The sequence below is a fragment of the Schistocerca americana genome, chromosome 10 (genome assembly GCF_021461395.2).
Source record: "Schistocerca americana isolate TAMUIC-IGC-003095 chromosome 10, iqSchAmer2.1, whole genome shotgun sequence".
In the NCBI taxonomy this organism is placed as follows: Eukaryota; Metazoa; Arthropoda; class Insecta; order Orthoptera; family Acrididae; genus Schistocerca; species Schistocerca americana.
Window position 1 is genome coordinate 186,049,673 of NC_060128.1, and position 23,663 is coordinate 186,073,335.

A 23,663-nucleotide genomic window follows, 5' to 3' on the forward strand; every position below is an offset into this window, starting at 1 on the left:
ATAGCCTTTCGCTCCCTGTAATTTACCCCTGCCACGTTTACAATTTGAAAGAGAGTATTCAGTCAACATTGTCAAAAGCTTTCTCGAAGTCTACAAATGCTATAAACGTAGGTTTGTCTTTCCTTAACCTGTCCCCTATGAGAAGTCATAGGGTCAGTATTGCCTCGCGTGTTCCAGCATTTTAACGGAATCCAAACTGATCTTCCCCGTTGTTAGCTTCAACCAGTCTTTCCATTCATTTGTAAATAATTCGTGTTAGTACCGGGTGATCAAAAAGTCAGTATAAATTTGAAAACTGGATAAATCACGGAAAAAATGTAGATAGAGAGGTACAAATTGACACACATGCTTGGAATGACATGGGGTTTTATTAGAACCAAAAAAATACAAAAGTTCAAAAAATGTCCGACAGATGGCGCTTCATCTGATCAGAATAGTAATAATTAGCATAACAAAGTAAGACAAAGCAAAGATGATGTTCTTTACAGGAAATGCTCAATATGTCCACCATCATTCCTCAACAATAGCTGTAGACGAGGAATAATGTTCACAACAGTACTGTAAAGCATGTATGTAGTTATGGTGAGGCATTGGCGTCGGATGTTGTCTTTCAGCATCCCTAGAGACGTCGATCGATCACGATACACTTGCGACTTCAGGTAACCCCAAAGCCAATAAACGCAAGGACTGAGGTCGGGGGACCTGGGAGACCAAGCATGACGAAAGTGGCGGCTGAGCACACGATCCTCACCAATCTACGTGCGCAAGAGATCTTTCACTCGTCTAGCAATATGGAGTGGAGCGCCATCCTGCATAAACATCGTACGTTCCAGCAGGTGTTTATCAGCCAGGCTGGGGTTGATGCGATTCTGTAACATATCGGCGTACCTCTCACCCGTCACGGTAGCAGTTACATAACCAGAATCACGCATTTCCTCGAAGAAAAAAGGCCCGATAACTTTGTTTTGTGTTTTGGTTCTAATAAAAGCCCATGTCATTCCAAGCATGTGTGTCAATTTTTACCTCTCTATCTACATTATTCCGTGGTTAGTAAGTTTTCAGATTTATACTGACTTTGTGATCACCCGATATTTTGCAACCCTGGCTTATGAAACTAATAGTTGAGTAATTCTCATACCTGTCAACCCCCGCCTTCTTTGAGATTAGAATTATGATATTCTTCTTTAATTCTGAAGATATTTGGCCTGTCTCATAGAGATGGAAGAGTTTTGTCATGGCTGGCTCTCCCAAGGCTACCAGTTGTTCTAATGGAATGCTGTCTACTCCCGGGACCTTGTTTCGACTTAGGTCTTTCAGTGCTCTGTCAAATTCTTCACGCAGTATCGTATCTTCTTTTTCAACCTCATCTACGTCCACTTCCATTTTCATCATATTGCCCTCGAGAATTGATGATTCAGTTTTTTAAACGGCTTATAAGTAAAAAAAAAATAAAAAAGCACCTCTTATAACCGAGACGAAACAAATCCTGCAAAATACCGGTTATTCAGAACCAAAATACCGTTGTTGTTTAGTGGGTCGGTTTTTCGCATCCCTAATGAGGCCACATACTCGATCCTCTCTCGCTCTCTGCTTCACAACCCCTCGCAGGGTGCAGACGTTGTTGTTGTTGTTGTTGTTGTTGTTGTGGTCTTCAGTCCTGAGACTGGTTTGGTGCAGCTCTCCATGCTACCCTATCCTGTGCAAACTTCTTCATCTCCCAGTACTTACTGCAACCTACATCCTTCTGAATCTACTTAGTGTATTCCTCTCTTGGTCTCCCTCTACGATTTTTACCCTCCACGCTGCCCTCCAATGCTAAATTTGTGATTCCTTGATGCCTCAGAACATGTCCTACTAACCGATACCTTCTTTTTGCCAAGTTGTGCCACAAAATCCTCTTCTCCCCAATTCTATTCAATAGCTCCCCATTAATTATGTGATCTACCCACCTAATCTTCAGCATTCTTCTGTAGCACCACATTTCGAAAGCTTCTATTGTCTTCTTGTCCAAACTATTTATCGTCCATGGTTCACTTCCATACATGGCTACACTCCATACAAATACTTTCAGAAACGACTTCCTGACACTTAACTCTATACTCGATGTTAACAAATTTCTCTGCTTCAGAAACGCTTTCCTTGCCACAGCCAGTGTACGTTTTGTAACTTCTCTACTTCGACCGTCATCAGCCATTTTGCTCCCCAAATAGCAAAACTCCTTTACTACTTTAAGTGTCTTATTTCCTAATCTAATTCCCTCAGCATCACCCGACTTAATTCGACTACATTCCATTATCCTCGTTTCGCTTTTGTTGGTGTTCATCTTATATCCTCCTTTCAAGACACTGTCCATTCCGTTCAACTGCTCTTCCAAGTCCTTTGCTGTCTCTGATAGAATTACAATGTCATCAGCGGACCTCAAAGTATAGGGCCGAAGTAAACGGCGGGACAGCTGGTTGAGGGACGCCAGCTGTGGACCGTGCCGGTCCGGTCATCCACGTGGCGGGGTTAAACCGAAAGGCGCACCCCACGCTGACCTCGGCCCACCGTCGCCCCCCCCCCCCCCCCCTGCTGCGTACACTGTGCGTGGAGGACCGCACGGGAGGCAGGCGGCACCCCGGAAATCGATTCCACCCCCGTACCAACCGGCCCGCACCTGTGCGTGAGCACCGCCGGCCTACAGGGCAGAGGGGGACGCCCGGCCGGGCTGAGCGGCAGGCAGTGCAACCTCCCAGCTCAAACACGGGGCGACTGCCACACAGCAGGTGACACAAACTCTCGTCTTGTGCATCTGACTCGATTCACCGTAAAGCCATCTCCACACGGGACGACACAGTTGACGTTTATGTGGAGCTTTAGGAGTTTTGTGACGTCACTTGACCACTTTAGCATGAGTTTCTTAGAAGTAGATACCTTAGGGGTTACGAAGCAACTCAAATCGCTTGATATGGGCAAGTCTTCAGGTCCAGATTGTATACCGATTAAGTTCCTTTCTGATTACGCTGATTCAATATCTCCCTTCTTAGCAATTATATACAACCGCTCGCTCACCGATAGATCTGTACCTAAAGATTGGAAAATTCCGCAAGTCGCACCAGTGTTTAAGAAGGGTAGTAGGAGTAATATATCATTGACGTCGGTTTGCAGTAGGGTTTTGGAGCATATACTGCACTTAAACAGCCGGCCGAAGTGGCCGTGCAGTTAAAGGCGCTGCAGTCTGGAACCGCAAGACCGCTACGGTCGCAGGTTCGAATCCTGCCTCGGGCATGGATGTTTGTGATGTCCTTAGGTTAGTTAGGTTTAACTAGTTCTAAGTTCTAGGGGACTAATGACCTCAGCAGTTGAGTCCCATAGTACTCAGAGACATTTGAACCATTTGTACTTAAACATTATGATTCACATCGAAAGGAACGATCTATTGATATGTAATCAGCATGGTTTTAGAAAACATCGTTCTTGTGCAACGCAGCTATCTCTTTATTCGCACGAAGTAATGGTCGCTATCGACAGGGGAACTCAAGTTGATTCCGTATTTCTAGATTTCCGGAAAGCTTTTGACACCGTTCCTCACAAGCGACTTCTAACCAAGCTGCGGGCCTATGGGGTATCGTCTCAGTTGTGCGACTGGATTCGTGATTTCCTGTCAGGAAGGTCGCAGTTCGTAGTAATAGACGGCAAATCATCGAGTAAAAATGAAGTGATATCGGGTGTTCCCCAGGGAAGCGTCCTGGGACCTCTGCTGTTTCTGATCTATATAAATGACCTGGGTGACAATCTGAGCAGTTCTCTTAAGTTGTTCGCAGATGATGCTGTAATTTACCGTCTAGTAAGGTCATCCGAAGACCAGTATCAGTTGCAAAGCGATTTAGAAAAGATTGCTGTATGGTGTGGCAGGTGGCAGTTGACGCTAAATAACGAAAAGTGTGAGGTGATCCACATGACTTCCAAAAGAAATCCGTTGGAATTCGATTACTCGATAAATAGTACAATTCTCAAGGCTGTCAATTCAACTAAGTGCCTGGGTGTCAAAATTACGAACAACTTCAGTTGGAAAGACCACATAGATAATATTGTGGGGAAGGCGAGCCAAAGGTCGCGTTTCATTCATTGGCAGGACACTTAGAAGATGCAACAAGTCCACTAAAGAGACAGGATACACTACACTCGTTCGTCCTCTGTTAGAATATTGCTGCGCGGTGTGGGATCCTTACCAGGTGGGATTGACGGAGGACATCGAAAGGGTGCAAAAAAGGGCAGCTCGTTTTGTATTATCACGTAATAGGGGAGAGAGTGTGGCATATATGATACGCGAGTTGGGATGGAAGTCATTAAAGCAAAGACGTTTTTCGTCGCGGCGAGATCTATTTTCGAAATTTCAGTCACCAAATTTCTCTTCCGAATGCGAAAATATTTTGTTGAGCCCAGCCAACATAGGTAGGAATGATCATCAAAATAAAATAAGAGAAATCAGAGCTCGAACAGAAAGGTTTAGGTGTTCGTTTTTCCCGCGCGCTGTTCGGGAGTGGAATGGTAGAGAGATAGTATGATTGTGGTTCGATGAACCCTCTGCCGAGCACTTAAATGTAAATTGCAGAGTAATCATGTGGATGTAGATGTATTTGTCACTGATGTGGCATTGCCCCACGTGGAACACAAAACTCACAGCCGCAAAATAAAAATGCAGCATGAAACTTGCTGCCAGATTTGCCGGACCGAGACTCGAACTCGGGATCTTTGCCTTTCGCGGTCAAGTGCTCTACCAACTAAGCTACCTAGACCGCTTCGGTCGCAGGTTCGAATCCTGCCTCGGGCATGGATGTGTGTGATGTCCTTAGGTTAGATAGGTTTAAGTAGTTTTAAGTTCTAGGGGACTGATGACCTCAGAAGTCATGTCGCATAGTGCTGAGAGCCATTTGAACCATTTTGAGCCACCCCAAGCGCGACTCACGACCCATCCTCACAGCTTTAATTCCGCCAGTACCTCGTCTCCTACCTTCCAAACTTCACAGAAGCTCTCCTGCGAACCTTGCAGGACTAGCACTCCTGGAAGAAAGGAGATTGCGGAGACATGGCTTAGCCACAGCCTGGGGGATGTTTCCAGAATGATATTTTCACTCTGCAGCGGAGTGTGCGCTGATACGGAACTTCCTGGCAGATTAAAATTGTGTGCCGGACCGAGACTCGAACTACGGGCCTTTGCCTTTCGCGGGCAAGTGCTCTGTTATCTGAGCTACCCAAGCACGACACACAACCCATCCCCACAGCTTCTATTCTGCCAGTACCTCATCTCCTACAGTTTTTATCAGCGCACAGTCCGCTGCAGAATGAAAATCTCATTCTGGAAACATCCCCCAGGCTGTGGCTAAGCCATGTCTCCGCAATATCCTTTCTTTCAGGAGTGCTAGTTCTGCAAGGTTCGCAGGAGAGCTTCTGTAAAGTTTGGAAGGTAGGAGACGAAGTACTGGCGGAATTAAAGCTGTGAGGACGGGTGCTTGGGTAGCTCAGTTGCTAGAGCACTTGCCTGCGAAAGGCAAAAGTCCAGAGTTCGAGTCTCGATCCGGCACACAGTTTTAATCTGCCATGAAGTTTCATATCGGCGCACACTCCGCTGCAGAGTGAAAATCTCGTTCTGGAAAAATGCAGCAGCCTCAAGACCGAGATCATTTTATTGGAAAGTGATGTGGGGGACAGTTAATAGTTGTAGGACTGTACAATAACAAATTCAGACCAAATGAAAGATACGTCCCTCAGTGAAGGCCGCCCAAACAGTAGCATCAATACGAGGTGTATCCCCCCCCCCCCCCCCCCTGGCGGCAACGCAGGCGTATATTTTCGTATGCAAACTATCATAAAAGTGCCGAATGGCATCCTGCGAAAGGTTGTCCCAAGCGTCTTGCGTCTTTTTTTTTGCAATTCGGCAATGGTTCTTGCAGGTCCTGGAGAACGAGAGAGTTCCCGCGTCATCATGTCCCATACGTGTGCAACTGGTGACAGATCTGGTGATCTTTCTGGCCACGGCAGTTGTTGTACGCCAAAAAGAGCTGATTACGTCACAGCAGCCGTATCTGAACATGCGTTGTCCTGCTGGAAAAGCGCGTCGCAGTCCTGTCACAGAAATGGCAGTAGCGCGAGGATGACAAACAGCGCATTGTAGCGGACAGTGGTTGCTTTGTGTTACAGAAATGTCAGACGTGACCGCGAGTTCTTATGGCTGTCCACACCATGACGCCTGGGATGGCACCACTGTCTCCTGGAAAGATACACTGCAGAACAGGCCACTCGCATGCACCATATACGTGTACGACCATCAGTGGGATACAGACAGAGCCTACTCCCATCACTGAAGACAACATAGCGCCTTTCCACTTTCCGGTCGACTCTTTCACGTCACCATACTAGCCGTTAATGGCGGTGTCGTGGTGTCAGAGGTAGTCTGGCCAGACCTTGGTAGTGCTGGAAGCAGACGGTTCCCGGTGTTGCCTGATGGCACAGCAGGTCCAACATGTATCCGGTTTTTTCATCGCCTGATGACGTTCGCCGAGCCAGCACTGGTCGCACAAGGTGTCGACATGCGTCTTTACGGCGCCGGCGTCCATAACCTGCAGCAACGTGTTCAGTGTGTGGCTCTGGCGCATCGTACTGCATCAGCAGAAGCAATTTGAGCACCAGTTGGTACCACAGTGACACAACGAACTGTTACAAATGGGTTACCACAAGGACAGCTCCGAGCCACACGGCTTGTAGCGTGCATTCCACCAACCTCAAACCGTGTGACAGTAGGAGCATTCTCATGCTTATCCCATGCAAGCTGAGTGCATATTTGTACGTCAGTCTGGTGGTTCGACCGGTCGTGCTGCCATTCATATACAACATTTCCAACAGAATAACGCTTGCACACATATCACTGTTGTAACCCAACATGCCCTACAGAGTGTCGACATGTTGCCTGGCCCTGGTCGATCACCAGATCTGTCTCCAACCGAGCACATCTGGGACATCATCGACAACAACTCCAGTGTCATCTACACTACTGGCCATTGCTACGCCACGAAGATGACGTGCTACAGAGGCGAAATTTAACCGACAGGAAGAAGATGCTGTGATATGCAAATGATTAGCTTTCCAGAGCATTCACACAAGGTTGGCGCCGGTGGCGACACCTACAACGTGCTGACATGAGGAAAGTCTCCAACCGATTTCTCACACATAAACAGAAGTTGACCGGCGTTGCCTGGTGAAACGTTGTTGAGATGCCTCGTGTAAGGAGAAGAAATGTGTACCATCACGTTTCCGACTTTGATAAAGGTCGGATTGTAGTCTATCGCGATTGCGGTTTATCATAACGCGACATTACTGCTCGCGTTGTTCGAGATCCATTGACTGTTAGCAGAATATGGAATCGGTGGGTTCAGGAGGGTAATACGGAACGCCGTGCTGGATCACAACGGCAACGTATCACTAGCAGTCGAGATGACAGGCATCTTATCCGCACGGCCGTAACGGATCGTACAGTCACGTCTCGATCCCTGAGTCAACAGATGGGGACGTTTGCAAGACAACAACCATCTGCACGAACAGTTCGACGACGTTTGCAACAGCTCGGAGACCATGGCTGCGGTTACCCTTGACCCTGCATCACAGACAGGAGCGCCTGCGATGGTGTACTCAACGACCAACCCGGGTGCACGAATGGCAAAACGTCATTGTTTCGGATGAATCCAGGTTCTGTTTACAGCATCATGTTGGTCGCATCCGTGTTTGGTGACATCCCGCTTGACGCACATTGGAAGCGTGTATTCGTCATCGCCATACTGGCGTATCGCCCGGCGTGATGGTATGGGTGTCATTGGTTACACGTCTCGGTCACCTCTTGTTCGCATTGACGGCACTTTGACCAGTGGACGTTACATTTCAGATGTGTTACGAGCCGTGGCTCTACCCTTCATTCGATCTCTGCGAAACCCTACATTTCATGCACGACCGCATGTTGCAGGTCCTGTACGGGCCTTTCTGGATACAGAAAATGTTCGACTGCTGCCCTGACCAGCACATTCTCCCGATCTCTCACCAATTGTAAACGTCTGTTCAGTGATGGCCGAGCAACTGGCTCGTCACAATACGCCAGTCACTACTCTTGATGAACTGTGCTATCGTGTTGAAGCTGCATGGGCAGCTGTACCTGTACACGTCATCGAAGCAAGCTCTGTTTGACTCAATGCCGAGGCGTATCAAGGCCGTTATCACGGCCAGAGGTGGTTGTTCTGGGTACTGATTTCTCAGGATCTATGCACCCTAATTGCTTGAAAATGTAATCTCATGCCAGTTCTAGAATAATATATTTGTCCAGTGAATACCCGTTTATCATCTGCATTCCTTCTTGGAGTAGCAATTTTAATGGCCAGTAGTGTACAAACAGCATTAATCGGCCCTGTATTGACGAAGCAAGTGGAACAGGGGTGGAATTCGAGCCCACAAACTGGCAACCAGGACCTGTACATCACAATGTGGGCACGTTCGCATTTACACCCATAAACCCCACACAATATTTACATTGGCAGTAAACATATTAATCACATAATGATATGCTCTGATAATTGCAACGAGGTGTCACTCAAAATGCCAATTAAATATGGAGTAGATACCTCTCACGCCTCCTGGGAACGCTCGTGGTTTGCTCCCCTTAAATGGTTTAAGTTCTATGATAGTGACGAGCTTCAGTTAACTAACGTAGTTCTCTGAATTTCATGCAGAGACCTACGCAGCGTACCGTCAACAAAATCACCGCTACGTTGGTCAAGTCGTCCTGGCGATAGATACGCCATGTAGAAATAATTAAAAAACCAAGATCGCTTAAACACTGTTTTCTGGATGATCAGTTTCAACACACTAAAGGTGCCATCATCGGATCTAAGTGTGGTGGCACTTTTAGTGATTAAGCGATCTTGGCTTTTGAATTATTTCTACAACAGAATGATCGGCCTACAACACATTATGTGTTCACTGCTATGTGATCAAAAGTATCCAGACACTCCCTGAAACATACGTTTTTCATATTAGGCGCATTTTGCCGCCACACTCCTAAACATCCCTAGGTCCTCTGTTTCCGATGTGAAAGTGAAGTAGAAACGTCAAGGACACATACAGCACAGAACCGTACAGGCCGACCTCGTCTGTTGACTGACAGAGACCACCGACAGTTCAAAAGGGTCGTAATGTGTAACAGGCAGACATCTATCCAGACCATCACAGAGGAATTGCAAACTGCGTCAGGATCCACCGCAAGTACTATGGCAGGCAGAAGGTGAGAAAACTTGGATTTCATGGCCGAGCAGCTGCTTATAAGCCACACATCACGCCGGTAAATGCCAAACGACGCCTCGCTCGGTGTAAGGAGCGTAAACATTGGACGATTTGACAGTGGAAAAACGTTCTGTGGAGTGAGGAATCACATCGTGGCGATCGAATGGCAGGGTGTGGGTGTGGTGAGTGCCCGGTGATCGTCATCTGCCAGCGTGTGTAGTGCCAACAGTAAAATTCGGAGGCGGTGGTGCTATGGTGTGGTCGTTTTTTTCATGGTGGGGGCTTGCACCCCTCGTTGTTTTGCGTGGCACTGTCACAGCACAGGCCTACATTGATGTTTTAAGGACCTTCTTGCTTCCCTCTGTTGAAGAGCAATTCGGGGATAGCGATTGCATCTTTTAACATGATCGAGCACCTGTTCATAGTGCACGGCCTGTGGTGGAATGGTTACACGACAATAACATCCCTGAAATGGACTGGCCTGCACAGAGTCCTGACCTGAATCCTATAGAGCCGGCCGGGGTGGCCGAGCGGTTCTAGGCGCTACAGCCTGGAACCGCGCTACCGCTACGGTCGCAGGTTAGAATCCTGCCTCGGACATGGATGTGTGTGATGTCCTTTGGTTAGTTACGTTTAAGTAGTTCTAAGTTCTAGGGGATTCATGACCTCAGTAGTTAAGTCCCATAGTGCTCAGAGCCATTTGAACCATTTTTGAATCCTATAGAACACCTTTGGGATGTTTTGGAACGCTGACTTTGTGCCAGGCCTCACCGACCGACATAGATACCTCTCCATAGGGGAGCACTCCGTGAAGAATGGGCTGCCATTCCCCAAGAAACCTTCCAGCACCTGATTCAACGTATGCTTTCAAGAGGGGAAGCTGTCATCAGCCTAAGGGTGCGCCAACACCATATGGAATTCCAGCATACCGATGGAGGGCGCACCGAACTTGTAAGTCATTTTCAGCCAGGTGTTCCCATACGTTTGATCACATAGTGTATCATACTGCCACCAAATTTCACCACAATTATGCCCAATACCAGGGTCGATCTTTCGGCGATGGGAAGGTCCTCACAGGCCCTCTCGCTCCCTCTCTTGATTCCACTGCGATGGAGCGACGCCCAGCGTTGAAATCAAACCGTCTTCTTACGGCTGGCCGAGGAAAATATTTTAGGGACCCTGCCGATCAGAATGGACACAAAAAGGCGTGAATGTGAAACCGGCGCGTTTGCTTGGGGCGTTGATTGAGCACCTGTTCATAATGCACCACCTGCACTGGACTGGCCTGCACAGAGACCTGATCTGAATCCAATAGAACACCTTTGGGATTTTTAGAACGCCGACTTCGTGCCAGGGCTCACCGACCGACATCTACAGGGTGTTACAAAAAGGTACTGCCAAACTTTCAGGAAACATTCCTCACACATAAAGAAAGAAAATATGTTATGTGGACATGTGTCCGGAAACGCTTACTTTCCATGTTAGAGCTCATTTTATTACTTCCCTTCAAATCACATTAATCATGGAATGGAAACACACAGCAACAGAACGTACCAGCGTGACTTCAAACACTTTGTTACAGGAAATGTTCAAAATGTCCTCCGCTAGCGAGGATACATGCATCCACCCTCCGTCGCATGGAATCCCTGATGCGCTGATGCAGCCCTGGAGAATGGCGTATTGTATCACAGCCGTCCACAATACGAGCACGAAGAGTCTCTACATTTGGTACCGGGGCTGCGTAGACAACAGCTTTCAAATGCCCCCATAAATGAAAGTCAAGAGGGTTGAGGTCAGGAGAGCGTGGAGGCCATGGAATTGGTCCGCCTCTACCAATCCATGGGTCACCGAATCTGTTGTTGAGAAGCGTACAAACACTTCGACTGAAATGTGCAGGAGTGCCGTCGTGCATGAACCACATGTTGTGTCGTACTTGTAAAGGCACATTTCTAGCAGCACAGGTAGAGTATCCCGTATGAAATCGTGATAACGTGCTCCATTGAGCGTAGGTGGACGAAACTAAAATGAGCTGTAACATGGAAATTAAGCGTTTTCGGACACATGTCCACATAACATCTTCTCTTTATTTGTGTGTGAGGAGTGTTTTCTGAAAGTTTGGCTGTACCTTTTTGTAACACCCTGTATACCTCTCCTTAGTGCAGCACTCCATGAAGAATGGGCTGCCATTGCCCAAGAAACCTTCCAGCACCTCATTGAACGTATGGTGCGAGAGTGGAAGCTGTCATCAAGGCTACGCGTGGGCCAGCACCGTATTGAATTCCAGAATTAGCGATGGAGGGAGCCACGACCTTGTAAGTCATTTTCAGTCAGGTGTCCGGATACTTTTGATCATGTAGTGAATACCACTCTACGTTTTTCATTAGTTACATTACTTAAATCTCAAATGTAATGTGTAACAGTCTTGTTCTATTCCCTAATTTACGGTAATCTCTGAAATCCCACTCGTGTCCCTGGTATTGGGAGGAGAGTGAAGTTGGTTTCTGTCAGTGCCGCCGCGAGTATGGAATGTCACGCGGCTCTAATTTTCTGCACGGTGGATGTCGGGGCAATAACGCGAGAGAGACAGCTGGCTGGGCGACTTCAAAGGGCCGCCGCCAGCGTGGGGCGGGGGAGGAGGGGGGGAGGCGTGCGTGGCATTCAGCAGCGCGGCGTAGGCGGGCGTGCTGACAGCGCAGGGCTGGATGTCGCTTCCTGCAGCGGCGGAACACTCTGATTTAACGACCATTGTTTTCCGCACTCCGATCATCCACGCTTTCGCGTCTTTGACAACAAGCGAAACGTCACTGTCACTGCCGCTGACCTCTTTTCAACAAGTGATGCATGCAGTAAAGCGTAGTTCATATTTTTAGCAAACTGTGCCCTAGCAACACCACCTAGACTACAGGCCTGCGCTCACACTTGTGACGTCACATACTGTCTGTATCGGAACGCTACTGTTAAGCACTCTGCAGCTATACGAACTTTGCCAGTTTTGGAGCTGAGACCGCACAGAGATACTCGTGCTTTCCTCTCCCACATGTCCTTGTAACGAAAGTATGGAGATTTATATCATTGCCTAAAGTAACTGAACAAAACTGCCCTTTGTTATTACAAGATGTAAAATTACACTACTGGTCATTAAAATTGCTACACCACGAAGATGACGTGCTACAGACGCGAAATGTAACCGACAGGAAGAAGATGCTGTGATGTGCAAATGATTAGCTGTTCAGAGCATTCACACAAGGTTGGCGCCGGTGGCGACACCTACAACGTGCTGACATGAGGAAAGTTTCCAACCGACTTCTCATACACAAACAGCAGTTGACCGGCGTTGCCTGGTGAAACGTTGTCGTGATGCCTCGTGTAAGGAGGAGAAATGTGTATCATCACGTTTCCGACTTTGATAAAGCTCCCATTGTAGCCTATCGCGATTGCGGTTTATCGTATCACGACATCGCTGCTCGCGTTGTTCGAGATCCAATGACTGTTAGCAGAATATGGAATCGGTGGGTTCAGGAGGGTAATACGGAACGCCGTGCTGGATCCCAACGGCCTCGTATCACTAGCAGCCGAAATTACAGGCATCTTATCCGCATAGCTGTAATGGATCGTGCAGCCACGTCTCGATCCCTGAGTCAACAGATGGGGACGTTTGCAAGACAACAACCATCTGCACGAACAGTTCGACGACGTTTGCAGCAGCATGGACTATCAGCTACGAGAACGTGGCTGCGGTTACCCTTGACGCTGCATCACAGACAGGAGCGCCTGCGATGGTGTACTCAACGACGAACCTGGGTGCACGAATGGCAAAACGTCATTTTTTCGTATGAATCCAGGTTCTGTTTACAGCATCATGATGGTCGCATCCGTGTTTGGCGACATTGCGCTTAACGCACATTGCAAGCGTGTATTCGTCATCGCCATACTGGCGTATCACCAGGCGTGATGGTATGGGGTGCCATTGGTTACACGTCTCGGTCACCTCTTGTTCACATTGACGGCACTTTGGACGTTACATTTCAGATGTGTTACGACCGGTGGCTCTACCCTTCATTCGATCCCTGCGAAACCCTACATTTCAGCAGGATAATGCACGATCGCATGTTGCAGGTCCTGTACGGGCCTTTCCGGATACAGAAAATGTTCGACTGCTGCCCTGGCCAGCACATTCTCCAAATCTCTCACCAATTGAAAACGTCTCGTCAGTGGTGGCAGAGCAACTGGCTCGTCACAATACGCCAGTCACTACTCTTGATGAACTGTGGTATTGTGTTGAAGCTGCATGGGCAGCTGTACCTGTACACGCCATCCAAGCTCTGTTTGACTCAAGGCCCAGGCGTATCAAGGCCGTTATTACGGCCAGAGGTGGTTGTTCTGGGTACTGATTTCTCAGGATCTATGCACCCAAACTGCGTGAAAATGTAATCACATGTCAGTTCTAGTATAATATATTTGTCCAATGAATACCCGTTTATCATCTGCATTTCTTTTTGGTGTAGCAATTTTAATGGCCAGTAATGTATTTTGACGATTTGCCTTAAATTTGAATACAAACTGTAATTTTAAATTCTGTCTTTTAGCTGAGGAGCTACGCTTTCTTGCAGTAAAAAATCGGCAATATGCAACAGCAAGCAGACGTTTTCGTTTTTAAATAAAGCAGCTGGAGCTCCTACAGAATTTAAGAATTTGTTTCCCTGGTTATTTTTGTAAATGTTTCTCTCCACTTCAAACTTTGCTGATCTCACACGAAACTCAAATCATTCGACGAAATGGAGCACCTCCTGACATAATGTTTAATAAATCAAAAAACCCGAAAAATATTTTATTTCCCTGTTTCTCCAGAACTTTAGAACCTTAAACATGAAAAGACTTTTTCTCCTATATCCTTGATTGAAATTCGTGTCACAGAGTGCTGTTAATTTAATCATAATGCTCTTACCTCGAAATTATGCTTCTTATAATGCTTAATCTGTCGAACACTGAATTCATTAAAGCAATTTTCTGAGGTAGTTTACTCAAATTGAAATTATTTCCGAATAGCTGTATATGTAAAACTGAACAAAATCATTCTGTAGCTCTTCCAAATAAAAGTACTGGAAACTCAATAATCTGGTAGGAATGATGAGGAATACTAAACATTTTCGAGTCACACTAATTAATATAACTATTCTGTGCGACAATAGTTGCAAATATGAGAGACATTTCACAGCCAGCTTCGTATTAACCTAGCAGCAATGGTCCAGAATTAAGAAACAAATTATACTGGTACATGATATGTAACTGCTTTTAAAAACAATTGGCAAATGTGGTGCAATGGAAACAAATAACACGCTACAAATTTTTTGTCGTTTACTTACCCCTGAATGATGTAGACACAAATTCCTGTCCGGGAATAGCTGCGATCCAGAGATTTCTCAACTTCACACATTTGGGAAATCGAAACATGTGCACTTTCATGCCTTTTTGAGATTTATAATTTCCCTGGCAAAAGGGAACGCAGCACTTGTATCCCATACTTCGAAGAACTATAGGCGAATACTGTATGAAATATATGACACCTGTACGTATCACACACTTTCAACACAACATACACGCCAACAGGACTGCCGACTGAAGATAAGATGGCCAACAGTTTGTGACGTCACGCGCCAATATGGCCGCTGTGCGTAGGCCTTGTATCTAGAAGGCTTTGGCCCTAGACGATAATGGACGCTATTTTTCGAGGGGGTTTGACAAAAATACGGGAACACCAAAAAAGACAAGACGTTACCATGGAGAATACGGTATAGGAAAAGCGTTCCCATTCAAAACAGCGGAAAGTCGTCGCAGAATTCATGAATACAGCTCTGCATACTATTCAAGGGAATTTGATACGGTTCTTCTCGCAAAATAGTTGCTTGTTCAGGGACCTGTAAGGGAGGTAGATAGCGATCACGAACCCTTTTCTAGAAAGTCTACCGCAGGAAGAAGTACATAATAATTCCAATCCCAAAGAAAGCAGGTGTTGACAGATGTGAAAATTACCGAACAATCAGTTTAATAAGCCACGGCTGGAAAATACTAACACGAATTCTTTACAGACGAATGGAAAAACTGGTAGAAGCCGACCTCGGAGAAGATCAGTTTGGATTCCACAGATATGTTGGAAGACGTGAGGCAATACTGATCCTACGACTTATCTTAGAAAATAGATTAAGGAAAGGCAAACCCACGTTTCTAACATTTGTTGACTTGTAGAAACCTTTTGACAATCTTGACTGGAATACTCTCTTTCAAATTCTGAAGGTGGCAGGGGTAAAACACAGGGAGCGAAAGGCTATTTACAATTTGTACAGAAACCAGATGGCAGTTATAAGAGTCGAGGGGCATGAAAGGGAAGCAGTGGTTGGCAAGGGAGTGAGACAGGATTGTAGTCTCTCCCCGATGTTATTCAATCTGTATATTGAGCAAGCAGTAAAGGAAACAAAAGAAAAATCCACGGAGAAGAAATAAAAACTTTGAGGTTCGCTGATGACATTGTAATTCTGTCAGAGACAGCAGAGGACCTGCAACAGCAGCTGAACAGAATGGACAGTCTCTTGAAAGCAGGGTATAAGATGAACATCAACAAAAGCAAAACGAGGATAATGGAATGTTGTGGAATTAAGTCGGGTGATGCTGAGGGAATTAGATTAGCAAATGAGACACTTAAAGTAGTAAAGGAGTTTTGCTATTTGTGGAGCGAAATAACTGATGATGGTCGAAGTAGAGAGGATATAAAATGTAGACTGGCAATGGCAAGAAAAGCGTTTCTGAAGAAGAGAAATTTGTTAACATCGAGTTTAGATGTAAATGTCAGGAAGTCGTTTCTAAAAAATGGTTCAAATGGCTCTGAGCACTATGGGACTTAACATCTGTGGTCATCAGTCCCCTAGAACTTAGAACTACTTAAACCTAATTAACCTAAGGACATCACACACATCCATGGCCGAGCCAGGATTCGAACCTGCGACCATAGCAGTCGCGCGGTTCCGGACTGCGCGCCTAGAACCGCTAGACCACCGCGGCCGGCAAGTCGTTTCTGAAAGTATTTGTATGGAGTGTAGCCATGTATGGAAGTGAAATGTGGCCGATAACTAGTTTAGACAAGAAGAGAATAGAAGGTTTTGAAATGTGGTGCAACAGAATAATGCTGAAGATTAGATGGATAGATCACGTAGCTAATGAGGCGGTACTGAATAGAATTGGGGAGGAGTTTGTGGCACAACTTGACTAGAAGAAGGGATCGCTTGGTAGGGCATATTCTGAGGCATCAAGGGATCGCCAATTTAGTATTGGAGAGCAGCGTGGAGGGTAAAAATCGTAGAGATAAATACACTAAGCAGATTCAGAAGGATGTAGGCTGCAGTAGGTACTGGGAGATGAAGCTTGCACAGGATAGAGTAGCATGGAGAGCTGCATCTAACCAGTCTCTGGACTGAAGGCCACAACAACAACAACAACCGTAGAGGCTCAGTAGTACTGAGACGTGAAGACAGTGTTAGCCAGGGGAGAATCGACAATCAATTCTCGCGCTCACAAAACAAGTCCTCGAAGATGCGAGCTAAGTGAGCAGGGGCCGTGTCGTGTTGTAACAAAGCGTCGCCATTTGGGGACAAGTATTGTACCATGCGATACACCCAGCCAGCCAAAATGGTCACGTAATCCTTGAAAATAATGCGACCCTGCAGAGTAATCGTGAGGTTCACGGAATATGGCTGCCCAAACCACCACCGAACCTCAACTGTGTTTCATTCTTGAGCAGTAAAACCGTCCACAACCTTGGAAACAGTTTGAGCAAAACTCATCTGACCAAACGATTTCCTTCCATTGTTCCAGAGTCGATGTTTTACGGTTTCGGCACCTCGTTTTTCCCGTTAATGGTATTTCCATCACAGATGAGTGGTTTTGTAATACCAGTTTGCCCTGTAATTCACTGCAGAAGCTTCTCGCGCAGGCGCAGTGCCCTGTACCAACACCGACTCAAAGGAAGGCCTCGGCGCTTGTTCGTGACGTCACGTCAGCTAGGCACGGCGAACGCCAGGTCTGTTGCAGGCACACTCACAATGGTGGTGTCTCCCTCCCTGACACAGGAAAATGTGAAACTATCGGCGGTAGTTGACCAACACACATTATTCTGAGAGATTTCTGCAATCAAATAATTGTGCAATTCATTACACTTCTTAACAAATAGTGTCCTCCTGGACTTAAATTTCCATCTGTTTTAAGGATTGACATACAAAAACAACTTCATGGCCCAGCAGCAACAGAATTTGTGCTTCTTTAACCTATTTGTAAATCTGAGGAAGTTACGTCTGTACTGGGTTGCTTTTACAAGAAACTGTGAACATATTGGTGCTCTTCTTTAGGTATCTTGGCTGACTGTGGGGTGAGGAGCACTGAACGTTAATGAAATATCTTACGATTGTATACGTTGGGGGGAGGGGGGGGCAGAAGAAGAGCCAAAAGACAGATACTTGTTTTATCAAATAAATTTTTTTATCTTATAAAGTTTCTCCTTTCAGTTGCAAGAGGGGGATATTTATCTTTTCTAATGTGCATGTTTAAAAAAGGTTAAGCTCAGCAGTATTTTCTATGTATGAAGCTAATTTTGTTTCCTGTTTAGAATTCCTTTCGTTGAAAACGACTGTAATCTAATGACTGGCAACAGTTGCACATTTACACATGTAAATTAGTTCACATTCCCAATGACGATGTCAAACGAAAATAAATAAATAAATAAAAGAAACGAGTTCATTGTAAGAGGTTGGGTTAAGTTTCGATAACAAAATGGATCAAGTAAATATAGTTACTTGAATGTAAAATTTCCGAAGCTTGCAATGGGGCAAAGCATCTTCTCATATTGATCTACGTTTGTTTCGACAGGATTCAGTAATACAGAACTATGATCTTTATTTTTAGCTTTACGATAGTAAGAAAATCTGTCATGTAAATAAAAGTGCAGAATCTAAAGCAATACCAAACATTTAGTCCAAAAATAAGAGATTTATAGTGATAAGCACGCCCAGGCGTTTCTGCCTGCAACAGACCTGGCGTTAGCCGTGCCTATCTGACGTGACGTCACCAACAAGCGCCGAGGCCTTCCTTTGAGTCGGCGTTGCCTGTACCCGGGGTATAAACGAGCCACCGTTTCTGATGTTCATTTAGTTTCGGCGTGATTGTGTACTTAGAGGTCGCACGTGAAGATCACTGCCAGATGGATCGCCGAAACATCGTGTAGTGAAGACGATCATATCTGGCAGCATATCTGTGGAGAGCATAAACGTGCTACTAGTTTGCTTGCGAATTAGACATATAGCGCAAACGTTTTCGGTGGAAGACAGATATAAAGATAAATGACGGAAAGAAAGCTACTGCAGATAGTAGGTACCTTCTTTCGCCGGTGGAGTTCAGGTATAGGACACACAGTGTATGAGTTTAAGTAACTTCGTCGTATAGTGAGAACAGCAACTGTACTTACTCCACTGCTAATGCGCAGTACTCAGATTTTCGGAAAATGGAACTTGTCTGTCAAAATGGCTCTGAGCACTATGGGACTTAACTTCTGAGGTCATCAGTCCCCTAGAACTTAGAACTACTTAAACCTAACTAACCTAAGGACATCACACACACCCATCCCCGAGGCGTGGCGCCTAGAACCGCTCGGCCACCCCGGCCGGCGAACTTGTCTGTCCTTTCGCCGAGTTTTGTGTCACATTCTGTAAATGAAATGTACAACACTCACGTAATTACCTTGTATGCAGGGTGAGTCAGCTAAAGCTACATCTACACTGCATCCGTATCTCTTCCGATCAGTTGTAGAGCGATTAGGTCGTCCGTTTCGAGTGCGATAACAGGCGTCATAAATCGACAGCTATAAATTTAAAACTTAGTAAAATATGTCGGAAAATCCTTGCATATTCCGTTACGACTCACTGGAATGCTCACCTCGGCATATTTACTTCATACATTTGGTATGGCGCGTCTTGATGTACACCTTCAGCCCATCCGTAATTCTCCCGATCTGATACCGGATGACATCGGAAGAAAAATAAACGCCAAGACCACACTCTAAGTGCCTATAATTAAAGCCCGATATGGCAAACACGATGACCCCCAGTTACAGACCGAAAAGCTTGTTTGAGCTCCGGTATCTTAAGCCGACGCGACATTATGACTGCGGAAACTGACAAAGAGTTTTTGATTCATCTTGTGAGGTATTAGCAGTGCTTGTGGAACCAGATGAACAAATATTTGATAATAGGGACATTAAACCTCCTGTGTGTGTTTATTAGGAGGGAATTATCAGTAAAAGTGTTTGAGTGCTAATCACAAGCGTAATGGTTACAAAAAAAAAATCTTTCAGAGTTCTTCAATTAATGCACGTTTCATAAGTGTTTTAAGAATTTTTATAAAAACATTTTTACGTTTTTATAAAATCCTTATCGTCTTCATGGATTAGGTCTTTTGGCCGGTTCCGCCTCAGAACCGACGGACGTTCAACGTTCCTCTTGCCGGTTGGCCTATACTGCATTGCCGCTTTAGTTATTCTATCGTTAGACATACGATGGACATGATTTTTCCACTTCACACGGTATTTTTCAGTTATGTTTGTAACAGGTTCAACATTTAATTTCTGCCCAATATTGATATTTCATTTATGGACTCTGATGATTCGATTCGTGGTAATACGAGTAAATCAGATGTTAGGGTACAACACTCGCTGCCATCCAGCAGCAAAGTTAACGCTGCTACTTTGTAGAGGTTCAGTTAATATTTCTTTCTGTACGTTATATTTTAGTGTACTTTATTGTATAGAAATGTCTAAATCTGGCCAATTTAGCTCTAAGTTCAAATGGCTCTGAGCACTATGGGACTCAACTGCTGAAGTCATTGGTCCCCTTAGCTCTAAGTCATATGACATCTGAAATTTAAAACTGCACCCTAAACACTTAAACTCACTTACTCGTTCAGTTATTTGTCCGTCTATAACAATTTTGGCTCTTCTGGGTTCCAGTCGTTGAAATGCCATCACTTTCGTTTTATCTGCTAATATTTTTACTCCATGCTTAGCGGTATTTTTACTCAATTTTTGTACTCATATTTGAACTTTTTCTTGAGATTCTCGTATTACAATCTGATCATCAGCAAATAGCATCGTCATAAAACTAAAATTATCACTTATTAATGTGTCATATAATGAAGTCAACCTGATATCAGCAAAATCTTTTACGTTCCTCACAATACACATCATTATTGTATTATTTTTTTGTAGTTACTGAATTGCCGTAATAAGATGTACTGTAACTCTCAATTCCTTAAGTGACTGACACAGCATTTTCCGCTTTACCTTGTCAAATGCCTTTTCATAGTGGATAAAAACGTAGTAAGTTGTAAAATCTAAATTCCATTCTTTTCTCTGTTTCTTGTGCCAAAATGAAGAAACAATCAGAACATAACCGTCCTTTTTTTATTTTAAGACATGTTGCACCTCTAATATACGTGGTTTCACTGTTGGTACTAATCTCTTGTTTACAAGTTTAGCGTACAGTTTCGCCGGCCGCGGTGGACTCGCGGTTCTAGGCGCGCAGTCCGGAACCGCGCGACTGCTACGGCCGCAGGTTCGAATCCTGCCTCGGGCATGGATGTGTGTGATGTCCTTAGGTTAGTTAGGTTTAAGTAGTTCTAAGTTCTAGGGGACTGATGACCACAGCTGTTAAGTCCCATAGTGCTCAGAGCCATTTGAACCATTTAGCGTACAGTTTCCAGAACGCACTTAGAAGACTTACTCCTCGGTAATTTGCGCATTGTGATTTCTCGCCTTTCTTGTAAATATGGCATACCAAAGCTTCAGTCCATTCGTCTGGTACATGGAGTTCAGCCCGCAAACATTCATAAAACTTAGAAGTCTATGTTTTGTTTGATCAAATGCATATTTAATCCTCTTCATGTTTATATTCTCAAAGCCAGGCGACTTTTTACTTTCTTTGATCACATTTTGTAACTCTTCCGTTGTTATCAGATCTGCAGAGTAGATGGTATTGGTGTTTATTTCCGTTTCTTCTTCATTATCAGTCTACAGACATTTGAAGTATTTTAACCAGTCTTTTCCGGATATTACATTTCGTTGTAAAGCATCTCGTTCGTTATCAGTCTACAGACATTTGAAGTATTTTAACCAGTGTTTTCCGGATATTACACGTAGTTGTAAAGTATCTCGTTCTTGTTTATTCAAGTGCTTCATGATCTTGTATGCTTTGTTTTGTTTTCCACGAATATCATGTTCTATTTCACTCACATATTGGTCAGAACTTTCACGTTTAACTTTTCGTATATCTTTCCTTACTAAGTAGATTCATTTTCATAATCCCCCCTGTAATTTACATTATTAAGCGATGACGAAGTTTTTAGACTAGCCGCCTTTTTGCGTTTTATTGACTTGCTAATATGAACATTCCAAATCGATAATCCCGTTCTAGATTATTTCTTTTTCCTCATTCCTAACGCTTCGGCGACTGTGTGCATTGTAATTTCTTTAGTAGTACTCTATTCTTTATTTATGTTGTTGCTTACTGGTTTCGTTTAACAGTTCTCATTTAGTCTCTTTTGGTATAATAATCTGATACCCTATCGTTGGAGCAGCTGCACCTCGTAAGTTTTTACATTCGACTGGGAGTTTATGCGTCGCTTCTTCCATTTTTTTTAAAAAAGTTATGTCACTTGTTACTAAAAAGTGATTTGACGATACATCCAAGCCTTCAGTAAACTGAAATGATAATTAAATAGACACCCTAGCTGCAAGCAGGCGTTGATACACTTCATGGGGGACATGTCGAAAATGTGTGCCCCGACCGGGACTCGAACCCGGGATCTCCTGCTTACATGGCAGACGCTCTATCCATCTGAGCCACCGCGGGCACAGATGATAGTGCGTCTGCAGGGACTTATCCCTTGCACGCTACCCGTGAGATCCACATTCCCAACATGTCCACACCACTACATTCGTAGTGCGCCTAATAGATGTTTGCCCATCATACTCATTATGCCATGTAAGCAGGAGATCCCGGGTTCGAGTCCAGATCGGGGCACACATTTTCAACATGTCCCCCATGAAGTGTATCAACGCCTGCTTGCAACTAGGGTGTCTATTTAATTATCATTTCATTTCTAGCAAAGCTGCATGGTCATCCACGGTAACTGTTCTTTCGGGAACAGATACTACCGTCATATATACTTCTGTAAACTCTTGTGTCTCTTTTTCTTATCCATGCCTTTTTATTTGCGAGAATGTAGTCTATTATTGACGCTGTACCTCGAGCTGCCCATGTAAATTTATGGATGTCACGATGTTTAAACAAGATGTTTGTTATTCGTAACTCATTGTGTAGTAAACTCTGTTAGCTTCTAAAAAACCCTATTGTAAAAAACTGCATTTTCATTAACAATGCCTTACCTAAGGATGCACTTGCAACGACGTGAAACAGGTAGAGTTCTCAATAAAGGACTTTAAAACAGCTAAAGCGCCTTGAAGAACCTACATTCGCAGTGAAACCCATCAATTGATACGATCTTTCTAGTAAAACATTGTTTCACGATTCTTAAATACACAACTGGCCATTAAAATTGCTACACCACGAAGAAATGCAGATGATAAACGGCTATTCATTGGACAGATATATTATACTAGAACTGACATATGATAACATTTTCACGCAATTTGGGTGCATAGATCGAGAGAAATCAGTATCCAGAACCACCACTGGCCGTAATAACGGCCTTGATACGCCTGAGCATTGAGTCAAACAGAGCTTGGATGGCGTGTACAGGTACAGCTGCCCACGCAGCTTCAACACGATACCACAGTTCATCAAGAGTAGTGACTGGGCGTATTGTCACGAGCCAGTTGCTCTTCCACCATTGACCAGACGTTTTCAGTTGGTGTGAAATCTGGAGAATGTGCTGGCCATGGCAGCAGTCGAACATTTTCTGTATCCAGAAAGGCCCGCACAGGACCTGCAACATGCGGTCGTGCATTATCCTGCTAAAATATAGGGTTACGCAGGGATCGACTGAAGGGAAGAGCCACGGATCGTAACACATCTGAAATGTAACGTCCACTGTTCAAAGTGCCGTCAATGCGACCAGACGTGACCGACTCGTGTAACCAATGGCACCCTACACCATCACGCCGGGTGATACGCCAGTATGGTGATGACGAATACACGCTTCCAATGTGCGTTCACCGCGATGTCGCCAAACACGGATGCGACCATCATGATGCTGTAAACAGAACTTGGATTCATTCTAAAAAATGACGTTTTGCCATTCGTGCACGAAGG

General features: G+C 44.9%; 1 protein-coding gene and 1 non-coding gene across 5 annotated transcripts in view; one reads left to right on the plus strand and one right to left on the minus strand.

Moving 5' to 3' along the window:
• Positions 1 to 23,663, plus strand: part of LOC124552557 — a 276,969-nt gene that overhangs the window by 12,960 nt on the left and 240,346 nt on the right. The gene's annotated exons all lie outside the window — the stretch shown is intronic.
• Positions 22,168 to 22,242, minus strand: Trnat-ugu. The gene has a single exon. It is a non-coding gene; the product is annotated as a tRNA-Thr (tRNA).